Source organism: Scylla paramamosain, chromosome 20, assembly GCF_035594125.1.
Source record: "Scylla paramamosain isolate STU-SP2022 chromosome 20, ASM3559412v1, whole genome shotgun sequence".
In the NCBI taxonomy this organism is placed as follows: Eukaryota; Metazoa; Arthropoda; class Malacostraca; order Decapoda; family Portunidae; genus Scylla; species Scylla paramamosain.
In genome coordinates, this window is record NC_087170.1 from 21,820,254 (window position 1) to 21,841,889 (window position 21,636).

The following is a 21,636-nucleotide window of genomic DNA, read 5'->3' on the forward strand; positions in this document are numbered from 1 at the left end:
AAATATTACCAATACCATCTGTACCCGATAGCGTTTACAGATCAATGTCATCCCGTCATCACTATCAGTACCACTAATGTTTGCTTCTTTAGGACTTGTGGTGGTGGGGAGGTGAGTGGGTGATAGGAAGGATGGGAGAAATGAGGCTGGGAGAGACGTGGGAGTGTGCTATATTTTGAAACACATCTGCGCCGCATCTCCGCTACTTTCAAAAAGGCTCTGTTTGAAGTTGCACTGTTTTTTAGCGTGCTATTATGGTTCTAGTGCCAGATTAACAAGATTTTTACATTATTAATTGGAGAAACGCTCTTGAGAACCCGGCTAATCGTCTTAGTGGTCTTTGAAAATACTCCTGGTGAGTGTTTCTGAATATGGTCATAAGGCGGTGCTGGGGCAGGAGGGAATGTGTGGTGGTGGTGTGGCTAGTTGTACACTCAGCGCCGCCACTCTACACCACACATGAGTTGATTTTTACTATTCCAGCTCCATCTACTTCATGCTCTTATCCTGCGATTCCTTCATTTTGTTACCTTTATTTTCTCGCCGACACAAAAATCAGTACGAAAAAATAAGTAAATAGAAACAAAGTGAGGCCATTCAGAAAGACAAATCCACTTTTGATTCCCGGATTCTCCCAAGCTTATGTTCCCGGCGCGACATTTACTCAGTTCTCCCCTCTGTTTGCTTCACAGCCTCGCCCTGCTGCTTCCCTCACTGTAAAGAAATCACACTGCTTCCCTTTTTTTTGTCATCTACTCTTTCTTTTAACATTTTTTTGTATGTAAATTCTGGTAATGACGTAATTATTCAAATATTCAACTATTATCACATCAGTTTTGCATATTCATATTACTCCCCATATTTCTGATAACACTGGTCATTTTCTGTCTCGTCGTTGGGAACCCTGCACTGGTACAAAATAACAGTCTCTCTCGACATTCTACTGCGGAAGGAGAGGTGGGGAATGGACATGACGAGGAGAGGGTAAAGGGAAGGAGGAGGAAAGAGAGAAAAGGGAGAAAAGAAGAAGGCGGAAGAAGAGATAGATAGATAGATAGATAGATAGATAGAGAGAGAGAGAGAGAGAGAGAGAGAGAGAGAGAGAGAGAGAGAGAGAGAGAGAGAGAGAGAGAGAGAGAGAGAGAGAGAGAGAGGAAAAAACCCGTCTTAAACAAACTTCCCTCGCCTCGCCCAAGTTCAACCTGTGATTACTTTGTGGAAACTTTATCATGTATTGGTTTTGTTCCCTTCCCTTCCCTTATGCCTTCCCACCCCACCAGACACACACACACACACACACACACACACACACATACATACAACCCTTGCCCTTCTACAAACAACTAATTCGCACGTCTCTCTTCCTTCAGGTTCTGCCATTCGCTTCCTTGCCTTCCTCTCCCTCGCGTTCCTTCCTCCCTTTCTTTGCTCGGTCGAGAATGAACACTTTGTCAGACACCTCAAGCTTCCTCCGCCCCCTTCACCTGAAACATACAATTAGTATCCTTTCCTTTCTGAAGTTGTTTCCTACCACATTGTCCTCTCTCTCTCTCTCTCTCTCTCTCTCTCTCTCTCTCTCTCTCTCTCTCTCTCTCTCTCTCTCTCTATCTATCTATCTATCTATCTATCTATCTATCTATCTATCTATCTATTTATCACTTCACTTCCACTACACACTTCTCCTATTCCTTTCTTTATTCCTCCTCCCTGCTTCCTTTTACCCTCACAAACCCCCTCCTCTTCTCGCTTTCCTACCATCCTGTCTCCATCACTTACTTTCTCCCTCTATTTTTCTTTCTCCAGTTTCTCTTCTTCGCTACAAGACTTCCTTTATTTTCCATTCACCTCCCATGTCATACTTTACAATTCCTCTTCGCTTTTACTTTACTTTTCCTCCTCCTCCTTTTCTACGCACCAGCTTCTCTTTTCCCTATTTTTATAGATTTTTTTTTTTTTTTATCCTTCTCAAAAGAAATCAGTCATCTTCTTTTGCAAAAACGTTTCAAAATATTTTGTAAGTTTTCCCTTCGAAAAATTCTCACCATCGACTCAACACGTCATCCATGAACGAAACTTTCCTCTCACACACACACACACACACACACACACACAACACCTCCACACACGCCCTTCACCTTCCACACGTGCACATAACCTCCACACAACACCTCCACAAGTGCACACACACCCAACACCTTCCACACCTACACACACACACACACACACCTCCACAAGTGCACACACACACACCCAACACCTTCCACACGTACACACACACACACGCACCTCCACACGTGCACACACACACACCCACCCAACACCTCCACACGTGCACATACACCACCCATAATCCAGCATCAGTCACCGCCGCCGCCACCTTCGTCCCTTGCCTCCACCACGCGGGAAGAGGAAGAGAGAGAAGCTGCCGGCAATGTGTATGGATTTAGTGCAGTGCCTCCGATAAGGTTCCATGTAAAGGATGGCTGTGTGCGGCTAACACTGATGGGGAAGTGATGGGGAAGGGGTGTGACTGATGGAATGGGTTTAAGGGATGGGGATTAGGGAAGGTATAGTGAGGGAATGATATTTGAGGTGAGAGGTGAGTGTATAGTAAAATGGGAGAGAAAATAAGTCACCTATGTACAGCAAAAATAATAAAAGAAAGGAAAACAAGTAGGAAAAAATAGAACTGTTTGTCAAAAGCGTGAAATGAGAGCAGCGCCAACAGTCAGACCGTCAGCCGTAACAATGGAGGGGACAAAAATGAGGGAGGGAAGGGCGAGGGGCGAGGAGGGGGCGGGATGTGCACGTACAGTGGCAGAATGGCATTTACGAGACAGCGGTTCGATTCCCTTTCCTTCCCCTTTGCCAGAAATCACTCCCGAGGCGGTCCAGAATGTTAAAGGTTAGGAGTGAACACGCATACATGAGCGAGCGGTGACGCGCGCACACACACACACACACACACACACACACACACACACACACACAACGTCAAATTAAACAATACATATGAATAAAAATATATGAATAAATAAATAAAACTTATAAAAACGAGGTAGAAACATGCAATACCTCGTTAGTTAATTAAACAACAACAACAACAACAACAACAACAACAACAACAACAACAACAACAACAACAACAACAACAACAACAACAACAACAGCAACAACAACAACAACAACAACAACAACAACAACATTCTCCTTTTCGACCCAAGCTCTTCACTGGTATATTTGCAAAAAGATGCAAAACTCCATCTCCAATCCTTTTAGTTTTATGTTCTTCAATCTCTTTCCTTTCTTCGCCCTAGTGGCAAGCTCCCATCCTGTCCCTCCTTTGTAAATCCCTTGTTTCCTTCCTTCCTTCCGTCCTTTCTTCCTTCCTTCCTTCCTCCTCCTCTTCCCTTCAGGGCTAATACTCCCGGGGGTCCCTTACGCTGGGACTTGGTGGGGCAGGGAAGGGGGAAGGAGAACATGAGAGCAGCAAAAGAATGAGGAAAGAGGAAGGAAAGACACAGGGCCAGGAGGGAGGGAGTGAGGAGCGGAGAGGGGGAAGTTAAGGACTTGAAATATGACGTATCCTTGCAGCCGGAGATGGAAAGGCAAAGTGTGAGGGGGAAAAATTATGGAACATGGGGTGGTGGGGGCGAAGGAGTGCCGGTGGGAGGAAGGAAGCGGAGCAGGCACTGATGAAGGAGGTGGAAGGCAAAAATAATGAAGTGTGGTGGTGTTGCCTTGCGCTGTGCCACATTCACTGCCCCTCCTAGGCTGGTGTGGCTGAGGTTCCTTACCAAGTGACACAGAACCGAGTGTGTGATACCTGCTTGCTTCCCTCCCGGGCTGCTCCATCAACACACCTGTGGAGAGGAATGGATAGGTGAGTGAGTAGTAGTAGTAGTAGTAGTAGTTATAGTGGTAGAATTTGTTATTGCTGCTGGTGTTGTTGATGTTGCTAGTGGAGTTTAGTAGTAGTGGTGGTGGTGGTGGTGGTAATGTTGGTGGTGACGTTAAAAGCATTCACGCAATTTGCAAGGTGTGCGCGTGAGGTAATGGCGAGGTAATGGTGTACAGGTAATATTTGTGGAAGGCATTTCATTTCGCTCTTTTGAATAGTTACTTTTCACACTAAATTGGATTCCTTTGTTCTGGGTTTTTCTTTTTCCCTCGGATGTCCCGCCGCATGTGTGGGGAACGGTGGCGGGTAAAAATATTAGGGCTGTTTGTTGTGGTGTTTCTGTTGCTGTTGTCGTTGTTGTCATTATTGTTGTTGTTGTTGTTGTTGTTGTTGTTGTTGTTGTTTTTGGCTATGATGGTGACGGGAAAATACGAAGAGGAAGCAAAAGGAGACTACTATAGCAAGTTAGGAAAGAGGAAAGCAGAAGTAATGAGCACAAAGAGACGAGAATGACACAAAAACAAGAGGTACACTGCTTATTATGAAAAAAGGTGAAAGTTGTATTGTTCTCGTTACATTAAAAAGTAAGAGGAGAAACAAAAATTAATGTTAAGAATCGCACAGTAATTCAGATTAACGAAGGGAAAATGAACAATAGACTCAAATGAAGATAAATATAATACAATATGCAAATCAATCTTCATCTAATCCCCTTGTTATCCAAACCTTTTGATGAAGTATCAAATGAAACGAGAAAATGAAACATGTATTCATTTTTGCACAGAAAAGAATTCTAATGAATACAATTACAAACAAACAAATAAACACACACACACACACACACACACACACACACACACACACACACACACACACACACACACACACACACACACTGAAATCGAATGTCCCTATGTTCATTATTCTTTGTCTCTCTGAAGATCATTTCTCTCTCTCTCTCTCTCTCTCTCTCTCTCTCTCTCTCTCTCTCTCTCTCTCTCTCTCTCTCTCTCTCTCTCTCTCTCTCTCTCTCTCTCTCTCTCAATAACATCCAGTAGTAACAGAAAAAATAAATGAATGAATTATTATTATTATTATTATTATTATTATTATTATTATTATTATTATTATTATTATTATCACAATGATCAGTAATTCTCATCAAGCTGGACTACAGAAAAGAAAAAAACGCATATTCAATTATTATTCATATTTGGCAGCTGCATAAACACATTTGTGGAAACGGTGCGATAATCTTCTGTTACATATGAAAGTCAGGGCCGGTGCCACAGCTGCAGGAGGACGCTGTTTGAAATTTGAAGGGAGGGGCTCATGAGTTCGAGCTCCGAAGTGAGAGAGAGAGAGAGAGAGAGAGAGAGAGAGAGAGAGAGAGAGACAGCATTCGGCACCCAAGCACCACAATACACTTCCGCTCACCGCACAAACAAGTTGACCGATTCCACTACACACACACACACACACACACACACGAACGCAAACACCTGCCTAACCTGATCTGCTAGTCTTGCATCCAAACAACACAAATACAAGACTGCTCCCTGCCCACCTGTTTGTCCTCACTTAACAACACAGCTTTAAGAAAAAAAAGAAAACACACACAAAACACAAAACGTCACTGCGGGAGAAGGAATCAAAAGGACTCTTGGCAAACACTCCCTAAAAAAAACACGTAGGAAGTGACAGTTTTTTTCGTTTTCTATTTTACACAATACAAAACAAAGCGGACAGTAACATCGTGTACCTTAGGAAAAACACTGAACAAAGACTGATGCAAGAAGTTCCTCGGCTCTCAGTCCCACAAGCCCAGTGAGTGAGAACCACCTGCCACCAATACATACACACTGGAAACACTATTGTCTTTTCTATTGCTATCTGTTCTCCTCCCTAGGGAAAGATGTGTTCGTTGGTGGGAGGAAAGTGTCGTTAGCTGAGACTCGTTGCGGGTTGAGGTGGAGGAATAAGCAGCGTTACCACCACCGTGACATTAGATTGTGGTTCAAAGGAGAGTCTGGGCTCCTTGCTTTATTTACGTCACCCTGATGAAGGATTGCCTGAAAAATATGGCCAGCAGTTGTAGATTTATAACAGTTAATGTATATATTTAGCAGTTTTCTTGAGTTTTTTTTAATCAAAGCCCTTTTCATATAAAGAGGCGCAGGTAATGTGAAATAAATCCTGATAGATTGCACGTTATTTGCAAGGTTGGAGTAAACACGCAATAAAGATGTGCCTTTTTTTCGAAATATATATCTAGGTGGTTATTTAAAGCGGCTGGAACACAGACGCGATGGCAGGTACTATTGATACATTATTAGGTGGTATACAAGCGTGGTGGTGATGATGGTGGTGATGTGGTGGTGGTGGAGGAGAGGTGATGGTGGTGGGGCAAAGGATGGAGGACTGGCACGGATCTCTCTGGGTATTGATTTTAGAGGATCATCTCTCCATAGTCCCCTCTCTCTCTCTCTCTCTCTCTCTCTCTCTCTCTCTCTCTCTCTCTCTCTCTCTCTCTCTCTCTCTCTCTCTCTCTCTCTCTCTCTCTGTATTGTTACATTTATTGTTATATACTTCTGTTAATGCCCGTCCATTCTCCTTTTACTTTATTAAGGCAATTTTTCTCTTATTTCCTCTTCTCTCCTCTCTCGTCTCGCGTCACCTTCGCCTCTGGTACAAGTATTTTACCAGGAACCATTTCTCTTCACTCTCCTTCCTCCACACTGTTCCCCACCCTTGCATCAATCAACTTTACCTTCCTTCCTGCTGTCCTCCATTTCGGCCACACTTGCACAAATCCACTTTCTTTGTCTCTCTATTCTCTTCTATACCTTTACCTCCCTCCCTTTCTCCCTCTTCTGATGCTCTTTTTCCTCACGCCCTATCCTTACCTTTAAATGATCTAATCTCTCTCTCTCTCTCTCTCTCTCTCTCTCTCTCTCTCTCTCTCTCTCTCTCTCTCTCTCTCTCTCTCTCTCCTAAATATTCATCTGTTTTCTCTCACCTGGTCTCTATTCGTCTTTCCTTCACTCCCTCGCCCACCACCACCACTACCACCACCACCACCATCACCACCACACATTCCAGATTTATGTGATTTTTATTCTCATCCTTTATTGGTGTGTGTGTGTGTGTGTTTTGACTGTTTTGTCGGGGTGTTTTCGTATTTTTCGACTTCACATGATGCCCTCGACTTGTTGTTGCTGTAGTTGTAGTAGTGGTTGTTGTTGCTGTTGTTGTTGTTGTTGTTGTTGTTGTTGTTGTCGTTGTTTTTGTTGCTGTTGTTGTTGTTGTTGTTGTTGTTGTTGTTGTTGTCGTTGTTTTTGTTGTTGAATATTTTTTTTTTTTTTATGTTTCAATGTTTGCTCTTTAGTTGTTTAGTTCTGTGTTCTTATTGTATCTTTTTATTTGTTAAATTTTATAGTTATGTTATTTCGTATTAATGTGTATTTGTTTTCTAATGTGTGTGTGTGTGTGTGTGTGTGTGTGTGTGTGTGTGTGTGTGTGTTCCTTTTTAATTCACTTCACTTGGCATCACATTCACCACTACTAGTGCCTATATCATCATTACCACCACTACCATCACCACCTCCCTCCCATGTGACCTGACCCAGCTGTCCCGTGACCTCTCCTCACCACCCCCCACACACTTGGTGGCTCAATAATTTGGGTGTGCTGGCTGCGTGGGCCTGCGCCGCCACACACCCCGGCGAGCACCTGGGGCACGATACAGGGAGAGTGAATTGCCTCACTCTCACTCTCACTCTCACCTGGCCGTCAACAGGTGAAAGGAGATCATTAACCGTTGCACTGATAGGGTTTGTGTTCAGTTGAGTAACAATAAAATGGTCTGCCGCAGGTTTTCAGTAGAGTTTCCAAACACACTAATGATAACAAAAGGAGTGATTAAATAGTTCATATCTTTACTAATTGTACTTATATTTTTTGCTCACTAAGGTCTTGTATGTTCAAGAGTGTAGGTTTTCAATAGAGCTTCAAAGGACATGAGCAGCTCGAAACTTTACTAAATGTACTTAGATTTTTCCTCACTTAAGTCGTGTATGGTTATTCATTCATGTGTCGTTATTACCAGACAAAGGGTTACAGGCTGCTTACCTGGGAAATTATCTAGTACAAACTCAGCCACTACTGGAACAAGTCATCACACGCTAGATGGTTTGCTTCGGTACCAGACTTCATATGCGAAACAGTTCTCGGTATGAGTAATTTAGAACAAGTGGGAGTTCAGGTTTTAGGCTTTCCCATCTCCACGCTTCTCTCCTCCATAATGGTCTTCTCTCTAGATTTCGCTCTCCTCTCTCCATTTTCTTTTATTTTATTATTTTACACCCTACTATTCTCATTTTTCTGTTTCTACCTTGATTCATCGTCTTTTCTCTCTGTATATTGTTATTTCTTTCTTTCCCTCTCACTCCTTCCATCTCCCGTATTTTCTTTCTTTCTTTTCCCTTTTATTTTTCAGTTTCTTTTCTCTTCCGTGTCTTGCAGAAATGAGCTCATTCCTGACTCACCGCTCTCTCTCTCTCTCTCTCTCTCTCTCTCTCTCTCTCTCTCTCTCTCTCTCTCTCTCTCTCTCTCTCTCTCTCTCTCTCTCTCTCCTCTACCTACCTACCTAACCACCAAACGGTTCTTTTCCTTCACTGATAGAGGGAGCCCCGTGAATTGGCTGCCGTCACCGTGCCCTTCAGTGCCGCCCTAGCCAGCACCGCGGGGACGGGCGCCATTCAGGCCTCCATTAGAGCAGACCCGGTGCGGTGGGACAGCCTAGCTCGCCTGATGGCCCCACCCACCATCCATCTCTCTCTCTCTCTCTCTCTCTCTCCTCTCTCTCTCTCTCTCTCTCTCTCTCTCTCTCTCATGATTATCAATAGTCCTACGTCAGTCCCTAAGCGGCTGTTTGGGATAAGCTGCGCCATCTAATTTATCATTTTTCTCTCTTTATTACCTACTACACCTGCTTCTTTTTGTTAATATATTTAATGTTAACTCACAAAAAAGAAAAACAAAGAGAAATAAGCCAATACTTTTTAAAACTCATAAATTTTGAAAAGAATATTGTGTTTTTATTCCCGCCTTTTTGTCTGAGATACTGACGTCTATGAAAGCTTACCATGAGAGGAAACACCATCAGTTCTTTCATGCACCACTTGGCAACACTTCGGCCTGGTGGAGGTGCAAGATATGAGATATTTTCCACCTTACATGTCAGTGTATGGCGTAGGTGAGTGAAGGCACAGGACAAGTGAGTGAGGAGCTCCACCAAAAAGTGTGTTCGGTGTGTAATACTACCACGGATTTATGTCCAGTCACGTCATGTCCAGTGAGTGAACAGCCAGTGACCTGCACACGTTGAGTGAACACATCCAGGAATGAACGACGCTCGCTGCACACGTTTGTCTCTTTTCTCGACGACTGTACACGGTTGAGACGAGATTTGTTTTCAATCAACGAAATGAGGGAGATGATTGATTCGCTGACTGAAAACAATAGGACGTTGGAATTTGCTGTACGGGAATCCATGGCGCCGCTTTTTCAACATAATGGAGGAGACGAGTAAAAGAGACGAGGGACGAGGACCGAGGACCCCCATTCCTGAAACATTATAATTTCACAAGAACAAAACCACAGATTATTTCAACAACGGTTTATCTGTTTATTTTCATTTACATTCTCTGTCATTTTCCACTACGTTCTACTCCTTTCCTTGTTACTATTCGTTTTTTTCTCTCTCGTTGCAACACATGTTAATTTTCTAACGTGCTCTTGAAAGTCTTGCTGAACGTGCGAAAAAGAAGACATGTTTTATTAAATGGATGCACTACTCTTCTGTATAAACACTTGTGAAGCTTGTGAATATATGCGAGAGAGAGAGAGAGAGAGAGAGAGAGAGAGAGAGGTGGGATGAGTATGGAGATTAGGAAGCAGAACGTTACGTATTTGTTTGCCTTTGAAAGCAAACCAAGTGTAATGATCGTGACGGTGGTGGTGGTGGTGGTGGTGGTGGTGGTAGTGGTGATGCAAAGTAAGCAGAGCGGGTAACGGAGATCGACGGTTCCTGTTATCGGAGGAACACTGGGAGAAAAAAAAAAAATTAATCTATGAATGGTACAGAAGGCGACATAGAAAGGATTAGGAGAAAGAGGAGGAAGAGAAGGATGAAGAGGACGAGGATGAGAGCATAAATCTGAACTTTATGGGATATGCCGGATAAAGAGGACGAGAAGGACTGAGACGAGGATGAATGGCTGAAGAGGAGGATGAAGATGAATGTGTGGGCAAGACAAGAGATCACCCCACAGTTTATATGTGTGTGTGTGTGTGCGTGTGTGTATGTGTGGGTGTGGGTGGATAGGTGGCTAACACTTCTCAAGACACTCATAAGGAACAGCCTAACGATTTAACAATAATATAAATAGATACAGATAAATAGATACATAGATAAATAAATATACAAGTAAATGAACACAATGAAATAAACAGACTAGCTCAGAAATCATGAATAAAACACCTATAGATTACCAGCTTAGGATTGGTAAAGCCTTTTAAAATAGGAAGCATTAAGCCATCACACATGGAATTAACAAAAGGATTGCTCTATTACCCTTTTCCATCATGTGTGAACGTGTACCAGATAATCCCGTGTGAAATAAATAACTTATATATATTTGTAATAAGTAACCCCCTTGGGCATAATTACGTTAAAAGCCTTGCCCGCCACCTCCATATTTTACATTAAGTCTTTATTTTCGTGAGTGTAGCAGCAGAAACACTCACACTCTTCCCTCCCACCTCACAACATCCACCCTTCTCTGCCTCTCTTTTTCCACCCTTTACTTCTCTCGTCTCCCTCCCCTTCTCTGACTTCCCAGCAAATCCCTCCCACCTCTCCCCCGGTCTACCCTATCCAGTATCTCCACAATCCTCCCCCCCTTCTCTCTCTCTCTCTCTCTCTCTCTCTCTCTCTCTCTCTCTCTCTCTCTCTCTCTCTCTCTCTCTCTCTCTCTCTCTTTCAATAGGATCATTTTTCTTTGGAACTTTTTCAACCAGTCTTCTCATTCCATCCACTTATCTCTCCACTTAATCTATACCTGCGCCCCCCCCCACCCCTGCCAATCCTCCAGCACTCCCCTCCCTTCCTCCCTCCCTCCCTGTATCCCATTATGCATATTCTCTCTTCTCCAGCTTGGCTCAATTTGACGTTCCCTCCTAAAACTACTTTATTCCCCCTAAAAAATCCTTTCCTCGACCCGCTACCAACAGACTATTTCACAATATCAGTTCCTTCACACACACACACACACACACACACACACACACACACACACACACACACATTTTTTTTTTTTCACAGTTCGTTAAGAAAAAATCTTCAAAAGCATATATGTTTCCAAATCTGAACTTTACAGCTCTCCCTCGTGCGAGACTACCTCTCCTCTCCTCTCCTCTCCTCTCCTCTCCTCTCTTTCATCTGCTATCCTAACTTTTTAAACCAATAGTTAAAAGCGGTTCTCAAACAGCCAAGCAAAGGGCTAATGGTCTGTTGCTGTTTGATCATGCCATGTAATCCCCTTCCGCTTTCAACACGGAGACAAGTTTAAGCCTTGTTCAAGAGTTCAAGCAGGTGGTGGTGGTAGTAGTAGTAGTAGTAGTAGTAGTAGTAGTAGTAGTAGTAGTAGTAGTAGTAGAGTTGGCTCTTACGGGGCTCTCTCTCTCTCTCTCTCTCTCTCTCTCTCTCTCTCTCTCTCTCTCTCTCTCTCTCTCTCTCTCTCTCTCTCTCCATGATAGTGTAGATTGGACCAGTAGCAAACAAACGAATAAACAGAGCCGGTGACATCCAGCCCAGTGCACAGCAACCACAACACACAACACACGAGCGAGCAGCAGAGAGAAAACTTTAGGCCAAAATTCAGGTTTCCACATGTTTCCACCACCAACACTCACTGTCCTCTCCTTTCCGCAACACTTCCACGCCACCACCACCACCACCACTACTACCACCACCTCCTTCCTGCACCACTCACACCACCATCACAACCACTACCACCTTCACACACACACCATCGTCACTCCCACTCTATTCTTTTACTCTACACGCTACACACTCTCTCTCTCTCTCTCTCTCTCTCTCTCTCTCTCTCTCTCTCTCTCTCTCTCTCTCTCTCTCTCTCTCTCTGCAGTGTAATCTTGCAGGCTTGCACAAGTAGGTAAGCAGATTGTTATTGTCTTACCTAACGAGAGAGAGAGAGAGAGAGAGAGAGAGAGAGAGAGAGAGAGAGAGAGAGAGAGAGAGAGAGAGATGCTCGAATATAATTGTTGTTGATTATTACTATTGTTATCATCATTACTATCACTACTACCGAATACCATTATGCAAGACTACTTCTCATGGTTAGGCATACACATTGACACCGAGGGAAGCGTAATGACTGACAAACAAACGCACTGGCCGACAAATACAGATCCTCTAAAAAAGAAATATATAAAAGAAAAAGGAAAAAAAAAGTTGACATGAACAGATCACAAACAAACACAAAAATTCATACACGGAAAGACAAAAAAATAAATAAAAACATGAACATTTTTTTACAAACAAACATGCAAACGGAGAGACAAAGTGAACCAGAAGCAGATAAAAAAAAAAAGAAAGAAAAAAAATGCGTGTGTCGGTAAATGTATTTATATCACAGACGCACAGACAGACAGACACACAGACACACAGACAGACACACAGACAGACAACGCAACCGCCGCCTTCCCGTCCCGCTGATATTTGTAAACATTTTGTCGAATTCTGGGAACGAGAAATTAAATGGTCGCGTGTCGTCCCGTGTGAATGTGTGTGTGTGTGTGTGTGTGTGTATGTGTGTGTGTTTATGTAAGGCTATAAAAGGCATCCACATTTTCATTCATTCCTGGCTAACCACACCGGAAAATCTACGCACATGTTGCATTAAAAGTAAACACCTGAAAACCACACGAGGCAGCTGTGTGTGTGTGTGTGTGTGTGTGTGTGTGTGTGTGTGTGTGTGTGTGTGTGTGTGTGTGTGTGTGTGTGTGTGTGTGTTCATGTTTACCTGTAATCTACACACATACACACACGGGTAACGTTGCGGCGCCACTAAGTCGCTCAGGTAAGGGAATTAAAGCCAGGTGTAAAGCCAGGGCTAACTAACACTACATGGGAAAACAAAAAGAGAAGTGGGCGAGAAAAGGCAAGGGGAGGCTTACTGGGGGAGCGCTAATGTGAGAGGGAGGGGGAATGAGGTGAAGGGAGACGGAGAGGAGGGATAGAAGAGTGAATGATTCCAAGGTGAAAAGGTTACCTGTAGTGAGTGGGGGAGTAGGAATATGGTGAAGGAGTTAGCTGGGGAGAGGGAGAGGGAAAGGAGTGGTACAGGAGAGAATGATCCCCTAATTTCACACCAAGAGGTTGAAAATAATGCAAATAAAAGTAAAGCGTATTAAATGAGTCAATTAAGCCGCCATACCTGTGAATAAAGAGCCATTAGATGCACGTAGTAGTTAGGCCAATATACCTGAAATATTATGCATAGGTGTAAATATTACCTCTCTCTCTCTCTCTCTCTCTCTCTCTCTCTCTCTCTCTCTCTTGCAGGCTCTCAGTGGAAAATTAACACCACTTTGCTCTCTTGCTGGAAAGGACGTGGAAGAGAAGGAAAATAAAAGAAACGAAAAAAAGAAACATATGGAAGGAAAGAGATGATAAGGGAGAAAGGAAAGAAAAGTGGGAAGAAGGAGATGTAAGAAGCAGCCCGGGAAAAAAAAAAAAAAACTGGGATGAGAAAAGATATAACGAGCTGGATAAAAGGGAGAGAGAGAGAGAGAGAGAGAGAGAGAGAGAGAGAGAGAGAGAGAGAGAGAGAGAGAGAGAGATTCAGTGTAACGTAATATATATTGGTTAGTGTGCAGTGTACCCACAAAATAATGTTCTCATGTACGTGGATACTGTGAAAATGTCAGGTGGTAGGGAGGAGAAGGACAGATCGGAAAGGAAGAGGAGAGTGGAGGGAAAGAGATGGAAGGGAGAGATTGCAGGAAAGGGAGAGGAAGGCCAGAGACAAGAGGGGAGGGAGGAAAGGCAGATACGTGACTAAACTTCGAAGTCAGTAAAAAAAAAAAAATAGACGTGTAGAGAAAGCGAGGCAAACGAAAGCGTGTTCTGTTCTTTACTCAACACTTACTCGTATGTGAGAGAGAGAGAGAGAGAGAGAGAGAGAGAGAGAGAGAGAGAGAGAGAGATCAGAGCATGAAATCTCGAATATGTTTTATCAGTCGAGTATTTCTAAGTCTTTCACACGTCTACGCGCACTTTCCTGCCTGTCCCTCCCTGTGACTCCACCCAAGGCAGTCACGGGGAGGGGTGGCTGAGGACGCGACAAACAAGTGACGCTGAGGGAAACGCTTGAGTCCTGCACACACTCCATCCTTCACCCACACACCCTCACAAGCGGCGCACACACATGAAGCACCTGTGACAGAGACCCTCAACAAGAGACGCTTCTCCTGTCCTGCTCGCCGATATAGGAAGGCACCACTTTGGATTCTGAGATAAACGTTCTGGAAGTGTTGAGCCAAAGCAGTAACCAAGGAAAGGATTGGAAGTCAACGAACACAAAAAAATCGGGAAATAAAAACTAAATATCTCAGCTTCTTAAGCCTAACAAATTCTCTTCCCTGTGTCGCACAAGTTGTAGGGGGAAGCACCCACACTCAGGGCGAGGCTAGATCGACGAGCAAGACAGGACAGGGCAGGGCAACACACGGCACTGGAGGCTCAGAGTAATCCCGTCACCAGCACACTCACCCTCCGGGTGGAACAAAGGTTGCCGCGTCAGCCAGCACGTCTAGGCCCCACCCGACACGCCAGCCTGACAGGACACTTTCTCTACGCCAAGTGGGCCAGGCTGACATGACACTCAGGCCTCGCCAGGAAGAAATGGGTACGTGACCTGCAGTGTGTGATGCACTGCTTACTGCTGCTGGGCAGGTCAAGATACAGGGAAGGAAGCGGAGGGATTGCTTTCTTTCTTTCTTTATACTCAAAGAGATCATAATGGCGCTACAGGAAAGAGTGATGCGCCACTCAGCGTGCAGGCAATGTATTCCCTCCATCCTGCCCCCAACCACGACGCCAGCATGGCAGCGCTAGCAGAGACTTGTGGTGCGTCAGTGTTCCTCCTGGCCACGGGACACGCCACCAACATATCCCATTCTTGTTATGAAGGTGGAAGAAGCAAAGATTGCTGCTGCTGTGTTGTACAAGCAAGTGCGCAAGCGGCTTCACGTGGTCTGTGGAACTAACAGAAAGTACAGAATCCTGAAACATAGTCTTCCATTTCAGATCCCTCTAACAACAGAAGTAGCTGTCCAGATTCCACGGAACATCCGCCGATTACACTAAGATGAAAATTTCAGCATCAAGCTCAGATAGATATTAAGCTCCGGTTCCCACGGTCCTGCCACTCACGCCTGGCGTCACTTAAAGTCCCGTCTCGTGTGAATAGCTCCGTTAATTTCCTCATAAACATTATTATGGTTCGGCCTTGGGCAAAAACGACTTGCCTCAACCTTGCAAGTCTTGCCACGTCTACAAATGTGGAACACCCACGCCTAAAAAGTTAGAATCTAATTAATGCAAACATACGGCGGCGTCGTATAAAGAAGCAAGTCATTGGGAAGAGACAGCCTGACGCTCACACGCCTGGCGGCTGTGGGCGAGGCGGGGATGGGAGGAGCAGGGAGGCAGTGAGTCATGCTTCAGGTTCACGAAACTTGTCTCACTCAAAAGCTCGAACCTGCAGGCGGGTTATGGGCGGAACATGACCTGAGTGTGCCGCGCTGCCATTAGGAGTCGTGACCCCGTTCTGGCCGCGACTAAATCAATCACCGGATGTTTATGTGCTGGAGAGTACACGAGTCTGTGAACAATAGGATCTACTCTTTTCAGCACAAGAATCATGAAGACTTAAAATGTTATGTTTAGCTACGCCCCTCCTTCCCCCCACCCTCCCAATGCCCTACATCCTCCGCAGTATCTCTCCTCCCCCGGCTATATCCTCTGCCTCTCCCTCTCTCCTCCCTCCTCCTTTCACCCTACCACTATGTATGCCTGTATCTACGCAGCAGATAAGTGGCGCGTCAGCTGCTCAGTTCATCATTTCAGACAGGTGCACACCAAGGCTTTACACAATGACCAATAAGAAAATAACATGTCTGAGGAACATTTTCTACTGTGTGTGTGTGTGTGTGTGTGTGTGTGAACCACCTCCTTGCCTGTTTCAGCCCCGCTAGCTTTAACACTTACTCTTATATTTTCGTAAGTATAACAACCCCAGCCACGCAGTATTGCCAAGGCTTGTCACTGCCACACTGCTTGTTACACTGCGTGGCTGAATGGCCCTTACTGATAAAAGTTACAGTAGGCGAAATGTTTTCAATGAATTTGGGTTGGTTGAGCAATTTTTCAAACAAGCTGGAGTTACCGAGAAGTCGCTAGAAGCTGTAAAAGTCACTACGGGGAAACTGTTTTGATTCAATGTGTGTTTTTTTTTTTTTTTTTTAGACAGAGAGAGAGAGAGAGAGAGAGAGAGAGAGAGAGAGAGAGAGAGAGAGAGAGAGAGAGAGAGTTTATTTTATCTTTTATTTCATTTGTTGATTTTATATTGTTTATTTTACTTATTTATTTATTTTATTTATTTATCTATTTTGTTTTATTTATTTATTTATTTACTTATTTATTTGTTTATTTTATTCATTTTTTATTTTTTATTTTTATTTTTATTTTATTTTATTTATTTATTTTTTATTTATTTTATTTATTTTTTTTTTTTTTTTTGAGGGGGGCGGTGTGGGTGGAGGTTAGGGAAAGCTCAGTTTGCTAGACAGACAAACCTTCGTACGTTCAAATCTGACGTGTGTGAACTGCTTGCAATCTATATATAGGAATAAAATGATAAGTATATAATGGAAAAAGTCTCGTGGCAAATCCATTCGCGTCCTAATGATAGAAAAAAAAGTTTATTTCTCTCTGTAGATATTTATGTTTCGCGTGTCGAGCAGTAAATATACAGTACACAAAACACATCACTAATTGAAACTCATTGATATTCAGCACAATAATAACTTCGTCCCTGAACCAATATCATACACACCTCCTCTCTTATTTCGAATATCATATATGAGCGAAACTTTCCTTCACTGATATTTTTTCATCACTAATATGGAAAATAACATGAAAAAAAAATATGACACAATAGCAATAGATGTCACAAACTAGGACAAGGAAAAATCTCGCATGAAAACAATGGCATGCTATGGTATTGATTACTTCATAAAGATTTAGTAAAGAAAAATACTTCTAGATTATCCTATTCAATTTTTCCAGTGCTTCATCTCCCTACACTCAGTAAAATTGTCCTAACCAAGATGAATACTGACTTCTGATTGGCTAATTGGCGGTAACTCGTGGTCAGTCCTGCACCACTTCCACTAACGAAGAATGGAACACCCGCACACCATTACGTGCCTCAAGGTCTGCTGGGAACCGACTGATTCTTTGTGTCATCGGAACAATCCTCACTTGCTGGTCTTGTTCTTGGTTTGCCGCTTTGCCTGCCTGATCCGCGAGTCTCTACATCACTCCCCTCTCCACTGTTAGGGATGCTCTTCTTTAAGGTCACCGGCAAGGAAAATATAATAGCCTTTTTTTCTGCCGCCATCCTGCCTATCTGCGTTATTGCATACTTCACCCTCTGCCGCTGAATAGACTAATGCCTCACATGTACCTTGTGTTGATTGAATCCTCTCGTAAGCCTTCCACTACAAACACTAACAAGTCTTGACGTCCGTGTCGGTCTGGTGAATAAAAGAAGAAAATATTAATAATTATTTAGGTACTTGCTCTTTCTGAATAAATAGCGTACACATAACTTCTCGAATCAAAGAAAGAAACGTTAAGTATTGCTTTACACACAGACAGGACCCGTATAGTAGCGAGCTTTTCCTGCCTCACAATATATCTCTGCTCGATCTGGAATTACGATAGACCATTTTTTTTTCAGAGCAGACAAGGTAAACTCCACTTGCCGGGTTCCATAAAGAAGGGTGTTAATTTACGAGGAGCGAGGGTGCAGTGAGGGTGAAGCGGCCCTGTATTCACGCCAGCGCTCCCCGGCCCTCGTATCTCTCACCACCACACAAACACACGCACACAGGGGCCAGCCAGTATGTGGGTAAAAGGGTTACTATGGATATTCGATACAAGTGAAGTATTCTATAAAAAAAAATTTCATCCCAAATAATTCCTACTCGATAAACTTTCCCAGCCAAACTCAACCTAGCCAGAAGAGTTCCTCACATGATGGATTCTCACCCAGCGTAACTTAATACATTTTTCAAGCACAATTTTATCTTTTTTTTTTCATGTAGGAAGGACACTGGCCAAAGGCAACAAAAACCAAATAAAAAAAAAATGCCTACTGAAATGCCAGTCCTATCTAACTTTATTCAGCCAATCCAGCTCAGAGCAACTTAACCTCTATTATGAGACTGCTTTGAGGGAAGGTGGGTGGAACGTTCTTGGGGCAAGCTTATATAAAGGATCTTACCGAATACGAGGGAAAAATACTCAGAAGGCAGCGCTGAGTGCTTTGCATATTCAGACTGCATTCCGGAAAGGGAAGGAAAAAAGTACAGGGCGCTGAAAACTCTGCAGCTATTGACGCAAGTGTAGTAAAGACTTAATCTCAACCTATACGTGCACAAAAACATTCTGAACTTAAAGGGAATCACTCGTTCGTGTTAGAAGTGAGGAGTGGAGCCACTCACCTGTGCCTGCCGCGCCTCCAGGAAGTGAACATGTGAGGCTGGAAGCATCTTCATCTCACACACACACACACACACACACACACACACACACACACATACACACACACACACACACACACACACATACACACAGCAATATACTGGTGAACTGCATTACTAAATGCAGTTTGCAAACAAAATACTGAGCATAAATTCAAAGGAAAATATGATGATTTGGCATTAAAAACATGACATTACGAGCTCGACTCAGTCCTGCATACATACAAGTAGGTAAACACACACACGCACGCACACATACACACACACACACACACACACACACACACACACACACACACACACCACAAAAAAGGCAACTGACACCTAAACCTTTTTTTTTTCCTCCAGATCAAACAAGCTACACAGAAAGTTGAGGAGACTTCACAAAGAACAACACCTGAAGTTTTTCCTCTGAGAACAAATTAGTTAAAAGAGAGAGATTTGCGGGAAGCATCACAAAGGACAACAAATGAAGCTTTCCGCCCGCAAAATAGAGAAGTGAGGCGAGAGTTTAGGAATTTTTTTAAACACTGAAAGTCATTAATTTAGTCCAGCAAGATCCTAATTAGTGCACGCAAACACATCACGAAGGTAAACAGGAGCATGATTACCCCTTTATTATTTTCTAAGTACACACCGTATATCTTTTTTTATTTTATTTTTTTTCCCTTTACCTGAGTTATGATGGCAGTTGGTGGTTCCCTCGCTGTCGGTGAAGTGTGGTGGTGGTGGTGGTGGTGGTGGTGGTGGTAAATTTCCTGAAGGTGCTGACAGATGGGTAGGTGTGAGCAGGTACGGAAAGCCTGGGATGGGCGTCGCGGTGTTATTACAGAAACAAGTACAACCGTCTCACTCTGACATACCAAAACGTATTTTTTATCTGCTAAGGAGCATTTATTTTTATACCTTCATTGTTACGTACGTATGTCATTGCCGCCTGTTATTATTTTCTGTTTTTTTCTTTTCTTTTTTTTATAACAAATGAGTCAGGATATTATATGTGGCACTTGGGTAAGGTTAAGTTAGGGAAGGTCAGGTCAGTTAGGTTACGTTAGGTCAGGTGAGGTTGTCAGGTTAACATAGGATTAGACACATTTAAATCAAGTCAGATTATATTAGGTTGGATTAGATTAGGTCAGGTTAAGCAAGGCAAGTGCAAAATGATTAACCGCGACAGTAATGACCTACATAACAATGAAGCATATGAATTTAATGACGAGTGAAGAAAAAAAAGAAAAAAAATTTGATCCGCCAAAATGAGAGAGACGTGATTCTGTAAGTTTCCCCGGAGCACCGCGGGGTGTGGCCGGTCAGCAGGTAATTGATCCCAGCCTGCTACCTGGCGTCACACTCCATCACCTGCACAAGTTCCTCACCGGTCTGCACCAATTAGCCCTCCAGTCCTCCAGTCCGCGACGACACAAGAAGCAGCCACCGGGAAGCGCAGCGCCTCCGTCACCAACAGAAAGAAACCACTTTGCCCACAGCCATAAATTTCCTTAATTCATTCGTCCCTACCACTTATTTTTCTAAACCTTATTACGAAAACTTTCACTCGCCTTTCCTCTCATCATCGAACGCTCAGATGCGATTCTTTCCACACGTTTTCGCTCACTCTCATCCCACCGACGCTCGTCTATGATTCTTCTTCCTTTCTTTCTTTACTCGTTAAATTTTCGCGGAGATTAATTAGATAAGTTTGATTAGACCGCAAAGACCAACAACAGACTTTTCGTTTTTTTTTTTTTTTTTTTTTGCGCCAGAGGACTGAAGGCTTTGTTTGATCACCGCCAGCGACACTCGCCTCGCCTCGCCTCACTCACTCACATCATTAATAACCGGGAGGGATAGAGATCAGACTGCAATATTTCTTTATTTACCCGCCATGCTAACACCTCGATGTTTTTATAATTTTCCTCTGAGAGTTGAAAGGTTATTTGTGATGACGGGTATTTATTTCATTTGGTATTGCATAATTTATTTATTTGATTTAAGGTGTTGATTTATTTACTTGCTTTCTTTATACACAAAACTTACTCCGACTTCTTTATGTAAAAACACTTATTTTTACAGCGCGTTTCCAGTTATCATCTGAATTAACATAATGTTCACTGGTTTAATACTAATGAAGAGATAAATAACTTTACTCTTTACCAAGTCTCGCCTCACCAACACTCATCGGACCCATATTTCATTTTACTCAAAGGATTATTTAAAAGAACAAACATTTCCACTTCACAAACCACAATAACAGGAGCAGTGCCGCCTTCCCGACCCGCGGCGCACTGCAAGGCTATCCCAGGCGGGGGGAGGGGGAGGGGAGAACCTGGGCGAAATGAGATAAAGTGGGAGGTTCAGTACGGCATGAGGAGGCCCGCGTGGCAACACCCTCCTCGACCACTGCTGCAGCCAGACTGGGGAAATCATAACGCCTTCACTCACCTCCGTTTTCTGTTTCCTCTCCCCTCCTTCCCCAGGTAGTGTTTCCCTCGTACCTTCTCCTCTCCTCCTATACTTCCCCTCATCCTAATACTACTCCTCCTCCTCTTCCTTCTCTACATCCTCCGAGCAGAAGAGTGGAAAAAATGGGATCAGCTAATTTAACATCCCTACGTAACATCTCCCTTCACCCCAATGTGACTCCCCCCAGAGGAACTTGTTGGGCCACACTTCACTCGCAGTCAGGGTGCGTTGTTAATCACGTAGGAGGTGGTGTCGAAGCAGATGGTGATGTGGTGGTGGCGGTGTCTATAAGGAAGCTAGAAGGAGTCTTAAGCTTCCTTTGAAGAGACTGAAGGGGAGAAGATGAAGTG